Genomic DNA, 16,939 nt, shown 5'->3' with positions numbered 1-16,939 from the left:
GTGGTACAGTTGACACTTTGGAAAAACTGAGACAACGCATTATAAGTTAAATGCAGCTGCGCTAATCACTCCACAAATGTTATGGAACACTTGGCAGAAGGTTGAGTACCTTTTGGATGTCTTCAGGGTAGCTCGAGGCGCACACATCAGTTGCACTGACCATTCTCCGAAACTCGGAGAGTTTTTACATCAAGTTATACAAAAAGTTATGTTATAAAACCATTATTTATACTTTAAATTAGCATATATTTCTCGATCCCTCTACGCGGGACACGGTGTATAATTGATAAACACACTTTTAAGTTTCTGCTCGACTATGATTCTTCCAAAAATAAGGCAAGTGAACGTAGTGGTGATAATTAGAGGCGTTATTTTGATATTCACGAAATACACGAAATGCTAGAAAACTTAATTGTATTCGCAAAAAGCACAAATATTACGATTATTTATAATATTATCTAATGATTTTAACAAAATGCCCTCATATTCACGAAATTAATACATGAAAAAGTATTTTTTTTTCCACGAAATACTCACAAAAACAGATAATCCTTTAAAAAAATTGAATCTGACTGTCTTCTGAAGCTTTATGTCAGCTGTAAACAACGATCTTACCAGTTGAAATTAACGAATTTATACCCCTTTCATCCTGCATGATGGCAAGTTATGGAGCGTCAAAAGAGCCAGACTTTATCTAGGCTTGAACTGAACCCCTTCCAGTATATAGATCAGCATTTTTCAACCTTTTTCGACGTGTGGCACACTCAAATAATCTAAGGCTTTGTTTCATACAAACATGTAAAATATGATATTTTGTTAAGGTTAGTTCATAGTGACTCTTATGCCAGAGAAGGTCAAAATTGGAGTTTCTCTCGGGTTCTCTACATTATTCCGTTACCATTTCTCCATTACATCATTATTCCTCAGCATCTCCGAACGCCGGCTGGCGACGCATGGAGGGCTGGTCTAGGGTCGAGTGGGTTTTCCTGCTCGAAACATGGGTATTCAGCGAACTTCAGTGTAGTCAGCCGGTGTGAGTTGGGATTGTGCCTAGCTTGAGGGTCAGCGCAGTAACAGGTATAAGGTTGCAGTGATAGGTCTCAGTGACCATTCTCTTAAATTCAAATTCAATTCAATGTTGGTACGATATTCTAACTTTACTGATCTAGCAACCCTGGCCGCGCGTCAGTGATTCTCTTCTCTGCCGCTCGCACACCTACTGATGCGCCAAAACTTCTGACGACGGACGCGGAAAATATGCGAACCACTACTGCAGATCGACAGACATCATCTGACTTCCACCCAGCCGCTAAGTCCCTACTCGTCCTTATCAGCTTGTTGAATTTCTCTCGGTGTCTCCAGTGTTATCACCTACAGACCGATTATTTAGTCCTGACAGCTCGAAGACGCGAAAGAGGGGAAGTAATAGGAGTAGTGGGGAGGGCTCCGGAGTAGAGATAAGGGCGAGCGATCAGTAAAGGAATGCAGTGCAGCTTAACTGTACTAGAAACATACCGCTCTACATCACGATGACATCCGATCGCTCTGAAGGCAAGCGACTGACTAACCCAAACACCCCTTCGCGTAACTAATGGACTCGCCTGACCCAGGCGCACATTGCCGGCGACTGTCAGGACTAACTAATCGTACTGTACTCTCAATTAGTGGTCGACATAACATAGTTTTCATCATTCTTAATAATGGATTTTATCAGACGTGGCAGCACAGTAACTGACGCAATCATGAGAATCGGACTCCAGTTGCAAGCACGAATAGCTTGGCACTCCCACGTCCCAGCTGATAGGTGATAAGAACTGCACTAGCGCTCGATTTTCCAGGTCAAGGTCACAAAAGTTTTGGTAGTCCTGTACACTGTGTTTACTGAATGTCAACTTGTGCCTCGTTCGCTGAAAGTTGACTTTTGTGGATTCATTTTTTTTACCTTACTCTTTTCACGTTTATTTAAAAAATTTGTACTATGACAACCTTCATTATTTTCATTTTCTTGCGTCTCACCAGCGAATCATTCGCGGCACACCGGTTCAAAATGGCTGCTGCAGATTGTCGCTCTGCAGTTAGACAACACTGTTTCTCAGTATTTCTATTGCTAAGCTAAATTCTAAGAATGAAGAATGATAGGGCAGTTCCAATAATAAGCCAATATTTACAATTTACTGCATTTGTCTAAAATATTATTCAATTAATCACGTTTAGTTTATTAACAGTAGTACACTGTATGAGCATCTTACGGAATGCTAATATCTAACCAGTAAAGCAGCAAGTACGAACATTCCTGGAATCAGTTTAAGAAGAAATATTGTTGATTAAAGCCCAAACATGTGAAAATTAAGACTTAAGTAGGTATGTCGTTACTCATTCAGATGCCATTTATCCACTTCTACCAGGAAGGTATGTTTGTCACGTCCGAAGCAACTCGCTGATTATTATTGCAAGCATACATTTTATTTGTAATCAAGTGTAATTACACGCCAGGAATGAGTGTAGAAATAACAAACTGCTGTGTGTATAAACTGACACGTATGTATGCATTACGTATACTACAAACACACGCTGAATTACTGAGACAGTTCCGTATAATGGAGACTGTAATTTTTGTTGTTTTGTTTGCTTTTCGTTGAAGGAGGGGAACCCTACGTAACTTGAGAGATTTCTGGCTTTCACTAGCATTGGATTACAAAGAAGACTTTGATATTATTATCAACAATGTATTACTATTTGATTTCTCAACACCCGGATGAACAATCCAAATATTTGTCAGTTTTTATTGCGTAAGTTTAATAAAACTGAGCTAATTGCAATGTGTAAGTTTCATTTGCATTTATTATTATCCTCATTATTTCACTACATTTACGAATTATTTCAATTAATGTTTTCCAGTCAAGGTGGTGAAAAAATGTAAAAGTAAAAACATGTGGATAACTCAGGGAATTAAAATATCATGTGCTAGAAAAAGGAATCTATACTTAATGAGTAGGAATAGTGATGATCCTCATGTTCTTAATTACTACAAGAATTACTGTAAAACTTTGACAAAAGTTATAAAAGATGCAAAGAAAATGTATCTGAATGAAAAAATAAAAAATTCAGGTAATAAGATTAAAACTATTTGGGATATTATTAGAAATGAAACTAATCGATATTCAAAGAGTGAAAATATTACTTGCATTAAAATCAATTGCAAATCATTTTAACGACTTCTATATAAATATTATTCAGAACTTAAACATTCAAGATTGTGCAGAAGATGCTGCACTTGGTTACCTAACTGATGCATTTAACACTGAGTTTTTAGGTCTCAAATTTATTCCCACTACCGCAGCAGAAATCATACATGTGATAAAACAACTAAAAACAAAATATTCCTCTGGATATGATGAAATTCCAAGTAAAGTTCTGAAAGCTTGTTCTGAAATATTATCCCCTCCGTTAAGCTATCTATGCAATTTGTCAATGCAATGTGTTATTTTTCCAGAAAGACTCAAATATTCAATAGTAAAACCAATATACAAAAAGGGAGATAAATGTACTATTGCTAATTACAGACCCATATCATTATTAACAACATTTTCAAAAGTGTTTGAGAAAGTTATGTATAATAGATTATATCATTACCTGGAGTCCAACAGTTTGGATTTAGAAAACAAAAATCGACAGAGAATGCTGCTTTTAGTTTGGTGGATGAAATACTAAATTCATTAAATTCGAAACTACATGTAGGTGGGATTTTTTGTGATTTGGCTAAAGCATTTTATTGTGTAGACCATAGTATATTAGTAAAAAAATTGAAGTTTTATGGTATTAAAGATGAGATGTTGGGTTGGTTTACATCGTACTTATCAAATAGAAAACAAAAAGTAGAAATAAATGTACCAAATAGTCATAAAGTTACTTATTCAGAATTTAGAAATATTAAACATGGTGTTCCGTAGGGGTCAATTTTAGGTCCATTGTTGTTTCTAGTTTATATTAATGATTTAGCCTTGACCATAAATAATTCATCCCATGTAATTTTATTTGCAGATGATACAAGTGTAATTATTTCAAGCAAACAATACGATCATTTTATAAACACTTCTAATACAGTGCTGAATCTAATGAATTAATGGTTCCATGCAAATAAACTAGCACTTATTGTTGATAAAACCAGTGCAGTCAAATTTAGTGCACACAATAGTGCTAAGGTTTCCTACAGTATTCGATTAAATGGAACTCATCTCAAAGAATCTATAAGCACAAAGTTTCTTGGTTTAGAATTGGATAATCACTTGAACTGGAAAACGCATATAGAATGTATTACTCGTAAATTGAGCTCTGCCTGTTATGCATTAAGATCCTTATCTACTATTGGTGATATAAACTTACTTAAAATCTTATACTTTGCATATTTTCACTCTGTAATGGAATATGGATTAATATTCTGGGGTAATTCGTCTGAAGCTAAACACATTTTTGTTTTACAAAAGAAAGCTATAAGAATAATGGCCGGTGTGCATAAAAGGACCTCATGTAAAAATATTTTCCGAAACTTAGAAATCTTGACTTTACCTTGTGAATACATTCTTTCCCTAATGATGCTGTATATTAAGAACCAAGATAAATTCAGTACTAATCAAGACATTCATCATTTTAATACAAGACATAAATCAGAACTTCAGCTACCCTCTGTTAGTCTAAGCTGTTTTAAAAAAGGAGTTCGCTATTCATGTATAACAGTCTTCAATGCACTGCCTAATTATCTTAAAGATTTGAAGAACAACGAGAAAAGGTTCAGAAAAGAATTAACCAAATTTCTACATACTCATACCTTCTACACAATTGATGAATTGTTTATGCTTGTGAATTGAATTATTCTACTTAAATGACATGTACAATTTTATATAGCTCAACTAAAATATGTTTTTATATTGACTTAATCTGTTTACTATGTATTGTATTTTTTTGTTTAGCATAACTGATGAATTGTATGTACTGTAAATTGGATAGTATACTGTATAGGTCAACTGATGAATTGTTTAAGCTTATAAATTGAATTAATCTATTTCATATGAATTGTATAGCTTAACGAAAATAAGTTTGTAAATTGAACTAATTTGATTCTATATGTTTGTATAGTTTGGCTGATGAATTGTATATGTTCTTAAAATGATTACTAGTCTGTGTAGCTCTACTGATGAATTATATATAGACCTACTGTAAATTGAATGGTAATATGCAGGGAACGGATTTATATGGACTAAAAATATATGAAATATGTAAATATATATGTAGTTATTTTTACCAAAATATGGAATTAAATATGGATTTTTACCAAAATATGGAATTAAATATGGACTTAAAATTATAAAAAAATGACTATGTACGTTAAATATTGGTACATTTTAATCAAACTAAACAAAAAATATAATGGACGTACCTTATCTTCCAATGTAGTTTCAACAAAACACAATTTTTATTGTCTGTTACCATAACAATAGGTTACAAACATTTCTTTCAAGTGCTGAAAAGTGAATCTTCTTCTATTGTCTCTGAGGATAGATTTATACTGACTAAAAGAGCGTTCGACGTCACAAGAAGTAACTGGTACATAATTCAATTTCACAATGTCTGCTGGGGATAAGTCCAAGTTAATCTTCACTGTTGATTCACCACTCATCACAGCAACAACCTTTTGTAGTTCTTCATATCCAGGGTTTTTTGAAAGTACAGTGTCCACCTTAGCTCTTACTGCATCTGCAACTTTACCTCTACCACGATTCAGTTGTTCCACAGTACTATTTATAATTTCAAAACTTTCAGATAGTGAAAGGTGCCTATTTTGGAGACTTTTGAGCGTTTTTATGATGCATGAAAATGTATGCTGAATGTGAGCTAAGTCATTCTTCACACTTATGTCACAGGTAACTGTTTTCGCAGTATCAATTGAGACTGCATCTTCAGAGTCCAATGCAAGGAGAACATTGTTAATAGAGTCTATATGTTCGGCATAATATTCAACTGCTTCTAGCCATGTACCCCATCTAGTTAAAATTGGCTTTGGTGGCAATGGAATTTCAGGGTACATTTCTTTCAACACGTTAACTCTACTGGGAGCTTTGAGAAATACTTTTTTCACTGATGAAATCAACAAATCTACTTTAGGGAAATTGTCTCTGACCACTTCTGCCACACGATGAAATGCATGCGCCACACAAGTAAAATGAGTCAATTTAGGATATACAACAGATAATGCTTGTCCAGCTTTGACCATATAAGGGGCAGCATCGCTAATAAAGAATAACACATTATCGTACATAATACCCTTTGGCCACAGGATACCCATAGCTTCGTTGAACAGTTTAACTATAGTTTTGTTATTGCACTTTTCTAGAACATCACAATGTAAAAGAATTCGTTCAGAATATTGTTCACTTAACAAACCGATAACTACATTACCAACAAGTCTACCTTCTTTGTCGGGAGTCTCATCAATGGAAACCCAAATTGAACTATCTTTAATTTCATCTCTTATCTTCTGTATTGTCTCATCGTAGATGGATGGAGCATACGTCTTCCTAAGTGTTGACTCATCCGGGATTGTATGTTGAGTATATTTTTCAAGGAATTCCCTGAAGACCTTATTCTTTAGTTTGTAGAGAGGAATATCAGCAGAGATGAGAGAACGGCACAGGTCGATGTTAAACTCAGATCTTACATTCGATGTTGTTGGTTGTGTTAAAAACAATTGTCTCTGCTTGGAATTTAGTTGTTTGTTGGCCTGATGTTTACTAGTTGTAATGTGTTGTTGCACCAGGAACTTTTGTGTAGATGATACTGCACACTGACACAAATTACAAAATAATATTTTATTGTCAGTTGATAAACCATCTTCTTTAAATTCTGAAATGTAACTTGTTAGTTTTGATTTTAAATTGACTGAATGACGTACTTTTGGCATATATACCGTCTTTATAGTATGATTTACAAAACTGAACCTATGTGTACTCTGACTGGCATTTAACTGTTGAGCTGCACAACTGAAGTCTGTTAAAAATTTTAAATTAAATTAATACAGTTTTGTAACTTACTTTCCCATTGTGGATAGGACTGCTAATTTTCAAATAACTCTGATGTTAAAGGGATTACTGAACATGTGTTTAAATCTCTATTGTTGAAATGTATTTTTAAAAGTTAATGGAATTTTGTTTTGTTTTATTGTTAAACCTAATATAATATGGACTGTTTTATATGAAATATGGAAAATATATGGAAATTAACGAAAATATGTACTAAACTCTAAAATATGGAAAAACATGGAAAATAAAAGTAGGATTTTTCAACCCTACACATTGTGAAACATAAAGATAATGCAAAATATAAATTATATTAGCTTTATAAGTAAATATGTATTTATATATAAATCCTTTCCCTGGTAATATGTATAGCTCAACTGATGAATTGTTTATGATTATAAATTGAATTAATCTACTTGATATTAATTACACAAATTTGTATAGCTTAATGAAAGTATGCTACTTTGTATTGTATATATTTGTATAGTTTTGGCCGATGAATTGTATATGCTTTAAATTGAATAGTAATCTATATAGCTCTACTGATAAATTGTTTGTGTTTGTAATTTGAAGTAGTTTGCATGATATGTATTATCAATTTCTGTATATCACAACTGGTTGAATTGTTTATGCCTTAAATTTAATTAAATTGTTTTGTATTATAACATAGCTCAACTTATGAATGATCGTTTGCGTTTGTAAATTTAATAATCTGATTGGCTATGTGTTGTATACTTTTAGTAGAGCCATCGATGTAGCTCAGTCGGCAGACTCGCTGGGCTGCTGATCCGGAGCTGCGTTCGGGCTTGGGTTGGATCCCTCTTTGGACTTTGGTTTCTTCGGACGTTTTCCCCAGCCGTGGGACTGAAGCCGGATGGTCTATGGCGAGTCCTTGGCTTCAACCCCTTTGATTTGATTACCCCCTTTGATTTGATTACCTGGTTGGGTTTTTCCGAGGTTTCCCCCACCGAAAAGGCAAATGCCGGGTAATATTTTGGCGAATCCTCGGACCTCATCTCATCTCACTACATCTCGCCAAAATGTAAAAAAATTGTACAAAATTGTAAAAATTGTAGAAAATTACTAAATTGTAAGACTATAAAAATTTGTAAAAATTGTAATTGTAATATTGTAAAATGTTGACATGTTCCACATCTTAAAGCTTCATTGCTCATGTAAGATCTATGGAATAAAATGAATGAATGAATGAATGAATGAATGAATGAATGAATGAATGAATGAATGAATGAATGAATGAATGAATGCATGCTGCAGAAAATAATTGAATACATAAGAAGAACATAATTATATTCTACTCATAGATTATAACGAAGCTTTCAATAGAGCAACCAGAAATGTGCCTACTCTTGCAAATCTGACTTTACTCGAAATTATACAGAATATTTATAAAAGGAAAACGAATTTATTTATTTATTTTTATTTATTTGCTAATAATTGTAACATAAAATATAACATATTTGTAATATATAATAATATATAACACAAATATGTATTCATATACATAATATATAAAAATATATAATAAATAATCTAGTAGTTGATACAGCGTCGTTAAATAAGACTGAAAGACTACAGCTGAGTGAAATTGATGGTGTTTGAGTAAGCGAGGAAAGTCATAAAAATGAATATTCGATAAATGAAAATAAAACTTCAGACTCTTATTGTAAATAATTCTCTATATAAATAAAGCACATCAAATTCTAGTATTATTTCGTTTTCTGCACACCCAATTTTAGAATTTAAATGTGTATTCACCTGGGGAACAAAACTCCATATTTACAAAAAAAAAAATACGTAACTCCCTTAACCCGAACACTATCGAATTACACTATATGGAAGCCGATGTCCTTCATTCCAATCCTTCTTGGATATTGACGCTTATCCGTTGCCCATTTGAAGTTCAGTTTTCTCTTGTGTGAAGGCGTTGTGCTTACCCCAGGTTATGGGAATCCCACAGTGTCCGTCTGCTCAGTGGCCTTAGGGTAAGTCCCTGTAGGGGAGAGCTAGGTATAAATTGCATCCTATAATTTACTGTGTAGTTCTTATTTATAATAGTATGTTCACGAATTTGATTAAAATCTATTTAGGTATGCATTACAACCTCCATTGTCGGGTGACAATCTCCATCTCTCATGCACGCACACACACACACATAAACTTTATTTTCTCTTTAGAAACTAACGTAAGAAATTGTCTGAATTTTGTAACGCATGCATTGTTTTATCCTACAATATGCAAAATTCTGGGAGTAAATTTTATCCGTCTAACTTCAACTTGTAATGGATTTCGATCTACTTGGTTATGCTTGAGCATAGAGTTCTATACCCTTGTGTACACATCTGATTTAAAATTGGAATGAGTCAACATTGCACTTACGTATTCAACATCTCCTGCACGTGTTCGCAGTCTGCACCACACAATTGCCAGCAGCTCACCACAACATCCGTAAGGAGGTCGGAGCTTACTCCCTGGACCTGAAGGTTATACGAACGGATATTATACCGTAGGCTACAAAGGAAAGAAGATTCTTTAAATTCTTAACATGGGTAGTGTCAGTCGGAAAACCCCCGATAAGACGTGACTTTTTCTCAAGTTTTATGGGGAGTTTATACATAAACCTTTAGTTTCTTAGTATTGTGTTAATCATTTTCGCCATGTTTTGCGTTATAGTGGACCAAGGTTGGTTTACATTCCACGAGAATTTCTCGAACTGTAGTTTCTTATTAAGGAAATATTGTTCTTAAATATTAAATATTTGCGCTGCAGTTCAAACTGGAAATTATAGCTAAGAGTCAATATAAGCTAGGAAATTTGAACTTAAATACACCAATATTTTTAGTAACGAAAGGTACAAAGAAAACAGAAGGTCAATTATAAAATATATTTATTTATTTATTCATTCATTCATAGTGTCCTGCACAAGGGCAGGTCTTTCACTGAAAACCCAGCATTCTCTAGTCTTTTCTATTTTCTGCCTTCCTCTTTGTCTCCTCATATGATCCATATATCTTAATGTCGTCTATCATCCGATATCTTCTTCTGCTCCGAACTCTTTTCCCGTTCCAATGCATCCTTCAGAAAGCAGTTTCTTCTCAATCAGTGACTCAGCCAATTTCCTTTCCTTTTTTTGATCGGTTTCAGCATCATTCTTTCTTCATCCATTCTTTCCAACACAGTTACGTGTCTCATTCTGTCTGTCCACTTCACACGCTCCATCCTTCTTCATATCCACATTTAAAATGCTTTCAGTCGCTTCTATTCACTTCGCCGTAATGTCCAGGTTTCTGCCCCATACAATGCTACATTCCACGCAAAGCACTTCACTAGTCTCGTCCTTAGTTCTTTCTCCAGAGCTCCGAAGAATATGCTCCTTTTTCTATTAAAAGCTTCCTTTGCCGATGCTGTTCTCCTTTTGACTTCTTGGCAGCCGCTCATGTTACTGCTTATAGTAGTCTACACCCCAAGTATGTGGAGCTGTCCACTTGCTCTACTGCTTCATTTAGAATTTACAAGTTTCTCTTCTTTACTTTTCTTCCTATGATCATGGCCTTCGTCTTGTTGGCATTTAGCTCCAGTAGCATATCCCTTAGTATCACCTCCTCTTCTGCTAACAACGCCATGTCATCAGCAAATCTTGTACATTTTATTCTTCTTCCTCCTACTATCACTCCTCGCGTATTCTTCACTAAATTCTCCAAGTAGGGTAGGTGATAGAGGGCATCCTTGTCGTACTTCTCTTCCTTTTCACTTTCTTCTGACATTTCTTCTTCTATTCTGACTTTGACTCGTTTCATATAGAAGATTACTGAAGAGACTCCTCCCTTTTCAATCCACGCCAATTTTCTTTAGAATCCCCATCAGTTTTTTTCCAATCCACACTGTCTAATGCCTTTTTTAGGTTCACAAATACTATATACACATCTTTGATCTTTTCTAGATATCTTTCTCGGATTGTTCGTAGCAGTCCAATTGCATCTCTCGTACCTTTTCCCTTCCTGAAGCCAGACTGCTCTTCTTCCAGCTGTTATTCCATATAAACGTCGATTCAGTAATCAAATAGTAAAAACATATTAGTTTAGAAATATCAACAGATAATTTAAAATTGTCGCTTTCTGCAGGAAACATAAATTATTATAAATATTATTATATATATTATGTTATATATTATTATATATTATTATAGATATTATTATTATTAATATTATTAATATATATTATTTGATTTTTTTATTTTGATCAAATAATATATATCAAAAAATCAAAATAACTAGTGCTCTAACATTAAATACCTTACTCTATGCTGATGATCAAGTCTTAATTTCCCATTCAGAGGATAATTTACAAAGAGCATTATATATATTAAATAAAATATTAAAAGATTTTGGGATGAAAATTTCAGCACAAAAATCAAATCAATGGCATTTTTAAGACAAGATCCAGTCAGAAGTAAGATAATACTCAATAACCAATGCCTCGAACAAGTACAAAATTTCAATTATCTGGGTTGTGAAATATCTTATCAAAATGAAAAAGATGTGAACAAGAAAATTACCAAATTTACACAAATTCTAGGAATAATAAACAATACATTAAAAGCTAAATTAGTACAAAAATCTACAAGAATAAAAATATATAATACACTAGCACTACCCTCCCTTTTATACGGAAGCGAGATTTGGACATTAAAGAAAAAAGACATGAACAGAATCAAAGCAACGGAAATGAAATTCTTCAGGAGGACAGCAGGATATACTCTTTTAGACCGAAAAAGGATGAAGAAATTTTAGAACAATTACAAGTAGAGTCAGTAGAAGAAAAAATCAGCAGATATAAATTCAATTGGCTAGATCATGTAAGAAGAATGGAAAATTCAAGAATCTAAAAAATTATGATGCAGTATAAACCTAGAGGACATCGTCAACCAGGAAGACCTTTTAGAAGACTGCTAGATGGGGCCGAAACAGGTCTACAGAGGCCTAATTCGTGAAGGATGATGATGATTATATATTATTATTATTATTATTATTATTATTATTATTATTATTATTATTATTATTATTATTATTATTATTATTATTATTATTATTATTATTATTATTATTATTATTATTATTCAAGCAAGAAGAGAGTGAAGGAAAGAGATGGAGAGTGAGAGAAAAAGAGAGAGAAACCTAGCCATCCCTACACTCTCTCGCAACAAATATATAGGCTACTTTGGTATAACAATAAAACTGAATTTTCTTACCGGAAGACTATTTCGAAATATGGAATCCTAATTGGAATAAATTTAGAGGTTGTTCCAGTCGGAAAATTACTGCTTCACTGAAACAAAAGAAGCCATACAAGCACACACAAGGTTTTCACAACCGAAATGCGGGTGCCCGGTGCCCACACAATAATAAATGTTTCATACTTGACACACTAAACCAATGCGCATCAGTTCTCTCGTTTCTAAATAAGGTACCTACTTTGGATTTTACGCTAAAATTAGAATAAGAGGTAATAATTTCTACTAAAACATTCTAACAGATATCTAAATAATAAGTACTCGTATGTTCTACATCAGAGGTTCTAAAACTTTTGAAGATAGTGAGTGAGAGAACACCATGAAGTCGAATAGATTTAGTAGGCCTATATATACTTAGCCTACGAATAATTTATCTGTTTTCTATGTGACATTTTGTCGATTCATTTTTTTTCCGTGGCACTAGAGCCCACGAAAGGCCAAGACCGACCAGCCGGCTGCTCGCCTCACGGCCACATGCCGAAGCAGAGGTGGACGATCATTCAACCAGAATGGAGGTATCGTGTGGTTAGCACGATGAGCCCACCCAGCCGTTTTAGCTGTTTTGCGTAACCAGATTTCGCTACCTATCGTAGCTCCCCAAGTGCATCACGATGCTGGGTGGGCACCGGTCCCATACAGTGGCCGAAATTTCAGGAGAAAATTGCTTCTCCCATGAGGATTCGAACCAGCGTGCATTCTGTAACGCGAGTCCTAGGTAGGATGCCTTAGACCACAACGCCGCGGCGCGGGACTGTCGATTCCTTAGTCTCCCGTATTTTCTTCAAAAAAAAATTTAAAAACCCTAATTGCATACATTTTTGTTAGGCCTTCTACATTTAATTACTTACAACAAACAACCAAACGCAAATAAAAACTGTTAAACGACTTTATTTTTCAAGTTGTATTTTTTAATACAGGAGCACCCGTAAAAGAACTCTGTAAGAGTACTGTAAGCAAAATTTGTCAGCCAGTTTTCTTCCACTTCCAAATTTGGAAATACTACAATGGGCTCATATTAGTGGCTAAAGTGCGCATGGGTTTGTTCTACCCTCCATCTGTAATAATCAGAGGGCGGATTTTCGGTCCCGATACCGAAAGTCAAGTGTACGTCAGTTGCAGGGAAGTCGTCGAACTCATTGCTGCGCTCCCTTCCTAAGCCAAGGGACGTGACGTTTAGTCGCTGTGTAGGGACTGAAAATCCGCTGTCTGATCATAACACATACCTTATACGCACACCCACATCGATCACTTGATCCATGGTCGAAATTATCGCAACATATTTTGATCGAATCCATGCACCGCGAGTCTAGATATGAAATATAGAATTTTGTATTCTACCGGGGATCAAATCCAGTCCATCTAGATGGAAGACTCTAGCGCTGAACCACAGACTCGGCCTTGAGTGTTGTGATAAGGGGCATTGTATGTATTTATTTACACTGCAAGTGGGCAAGCACCCGGTGGCAGTGGTATACACAATATGAACAATACACAATAAAATTACAACACACAAAACAATTATATACACAATGCAATAAGAATACACAATACAATTTAACACAATAATTACAATTAATAATAAAACATAAAATAACCTAATTTTACAATACAACCTACATATGTATAGGCCCTACATAAGTTTCAATAGTCTTTCAATTTACTCTCATCTCTTTATGAAGGGTGTTGTGTACCAACGTTGTAGAGTTGACACTTTGGAAGAACTGAGGCAACGCATTACAAATGCAGCTGCGCTAGTCACTCCACAAATGTTACAGAACACTTGGCAGGAAGTTGAATACCATTTAGATATCTGCATTGTTATTAATACAGTAGTATTTAGACCTTATTACACACGACATGAAGGTTCGTCTAGTCTGTAGGATGAGTTTTGTCAAAACAATTGATCTCTCTCTGGCTGCAATACACCGTTAGGCTGGGTCTACACATTGCGATTTTGCAGGACCGTTTTTGTGGGGCCGATTTTGCAGGACAACAACTCATTGATTTAAATGGAACAGTGCGCACGATGTCGCTGAAACGGAGCTTGAGGGAAGGGACTACAGCAGAGAGGGAGCATGAAATAAATGCTCACCATTTAAAATCAAAGATATTGTTGTGATTTGCAGATGCCTCAAACTAGGCAGCTGCCTGGAGAGGGGAAGTAGTAGAGCTAACGGAGGGGACCCATCTTGGCTCCGACACCCAGGTATAGTCATATTATCTGAAAATTTGACCTCTTGACAATGTATTCAAGATGTACCCTCCCTATGCAGCCTTCTCAACTGTTATTAGAACTGAGCTGTACCGTTCTAGTCCACAGTGCACAGTGGTAGGGGAGAAGTGCTCTATGCGCCTGCGCGAACGAGACAGCTTGCTAGTTTGAGGCATCTGTACATCTTTAAAAAATGCAGAAACTGTCCAAGCTTATGCAGCAATGGTTTAAAAACAGCTACACGTTCATTTCATGCGCACCAATGTTTAACGCGGAAACAAGTCTGGCGTCATTCAGTAGATGAGTAGAACATTTGGTCATTGGAGGCGACATTCTTCATCGAGGCGACAGTCACAGGGAATGTGTATCTGGACATGTTGCAGAACTTTTGTTGTTGACCAGTTCCCCAGGATCGGTTTCTCAGTAATATGGGGCTCCATGAAACAGTGCATGAATTCTTGGATGCAAACTTTGCCGTTAGGTTGATCGGAAGATGAATTCCCCTTGCCTGGCTAAGGGCCGATTGTATGAACCATTTAATCTTAGATCAGAGGTTAAATTGATTCTCGTTCTAGCTGAACTTGAAATTTTGTGTTGTATAAAGACTAATCTGAGATTAATTTGTCTTAAACTAAAGTTAACTTTGACTGAAGAAATTTCTCCGATTAAGTTAGATGATCCAAGTTCAGTTATTTCTTTTCTGTTTGAAGTATATGAGTGGCAGATTGTGCAAAAAGAATAACCATTATGGTAGATACATTTATATATATATTTTTTTCAATTTCTTGCTTTAATATACAAACATTCTTATATTTTATAAGGCTTTATCGTGTTCAGCAGTATCAAATAACATAACCTATAATTATATTATGTTTATAACAACTATTAATTATTCATGGATATGATAGCTACATTCATAAATTTTCAATTAACTATATTACTAAACGAAAATTGTCGTTTTATAAAGCTTTATTATGTTTAGCAGTATGAAACACCATAGCATGATAACATTTTGGAGAACGGTCAACCTTCTTCTTATTGCCCGCCATTATTTACAATGCACAAAACAAAACAAAACAGTGTCTCCAACAGAGTGTGCGGAAAGTCGCCAAAAAGTAGTTGGAAAGTCGCTAGATTTATTATTATCAACAAAGAAAGATTAAATTTTGTCACTGTGAGGTGCTAAAAAGGTCGCTAAATCCCTATTTTAGCAATATAAAAGTTAAAAGAAATTGTCGTCGAAAAAGAGTTAAAGTCACTAAATTGGCTACACTGAACAAACCTGTACAACATGGCCCGGGCATCACATACTTCACCTGTTTATGCGATGTTGCCAAGTCCTTTTCACGTGAACTTAGATTGCATTTGAACCTAGGTAATTTGATCGCAGAAAAGTTTTATACAATAGAAGAAGTGTCTGAACTCAGTTCACTTTCCGATCTTCGATCAAAATTGATCTTTAGTCGGGGAGTTTTATACAATTGGGCCTAAGTGTCTACTTTGGTCACCCAACCTGATCTCCCTTTCATTTTTTTCTGGGACTTTGTGAAGAACTGTGACACTTTGGAAGAACTGAGGCAACGGATTACAAATGCAGCTGCACTAGTCACTCCACATATGTTATAGAACACTTGGGAGGAAGTTGAGTACCATTTAGATGTCTGCAAGGTAACTCGAAGCGCACACATCGAGTTGCATTGACCATTCTTCGAAACTTGGAGAGTCATTACATCAAGTTATGTCATAAAACCATTATTTACATTTGAAATTATCACATTTCTCGATCCCTCTAAGCGGGATACGATGTATTAAAAGGTAAATTTCTAAGCAGATACAATTTGTATACATTCCTATTGCAGGTATAACCGCTGGAAACCACCCAAGGTGTAATTCCCCAGCGGCGGGCGAAGTTCCAGCATCTGTTTGGATCATGCGGTCCGTCTTGTACCGTCAGTCTCGGCGGCCTTGTACTACAAGAGCAGTGAGGTAGGAAAGTCCACTACTGTCCATCATTATGCAACGGAGTGCCTTACAAGTCGATGGCGGATCTACGTGAAGCACGACCTCCCCCCCCACCCCCCAGTGCATACACTGTTGGGTTGGACAAACAGAAACGGGACTGGAACGGGACACGCATTTCATGCCGTTATTGTGTAATGAAACATTATTTGGGTTATATAATAATTTTTACTCGCAGAACAAACTAAGTTTATTTAGATAAACGTGACTTTTATTTACTTTAACAGGTTATTTAAATCATAAAAATTAAGAAGGTAATGACACTACTGGTCCACACACAGTTACTTTTGAATGCATACAACACATGTATTACATAATTATTATGTATAC

General features: G+C 35.2%; 2 long non-coding RNA genes across 2 annotated transcripts in view; one reads left to right on the top strand and one right to left on the bottom strand.

The window, feature by feature from the left end:
• The window catches only part of LOC138703118 (uncharacterized), a 169,012-nt gene extending 159,443 nt beyond the window's left edge, over positions 1–9,569 (bottom strand). Inside the window, exon 1 of the long non-coding RNA XR_011332972.1 lies at positions 9,468–9,569. This is a non-coding gene — a long non-coding RNA (uncharacterized lncRNA). The remainder of the gene's footprint in view (positions 1–9,467) is intronic.
• The window catches only part of LOC138703120 (uncharacterized), a 131,981-nt gene extending 115,404 nt beyond the window's left edge, over positions 1–16,577 (top strand). The window contains exon 3 of the long non-coding RNA XR_011332973.1: positions 16,450–16,577. This is a non-coding gene — a long non-coding RNA (uncharacterized lncRNA). The remainder of the gene's footprint in view (positions 1–16,449) is intronic.
• Positions 16,578–16,939: the final 362 nt, after the last annotated feature.

Source organism: Periplaneta americana, chromosome 7 (genome assembly GCF_040183065.1).
Source record: "Periplaneta americana isolate PAMFEO1 chromosome 7, P.americana_PAMFEO1_priV1, whole genome shotgun sequence".
In the NCBI taxonomy this organism is placed as follows: Eukaryota; Metazoa; Arthropoda; class Insecta; order Blattodea; family Blattidae; genus Periplaneta; species Periplaneta americana.
This window is presented reverse-complemented; position numbering and strand designations above follow the sequence as displayed.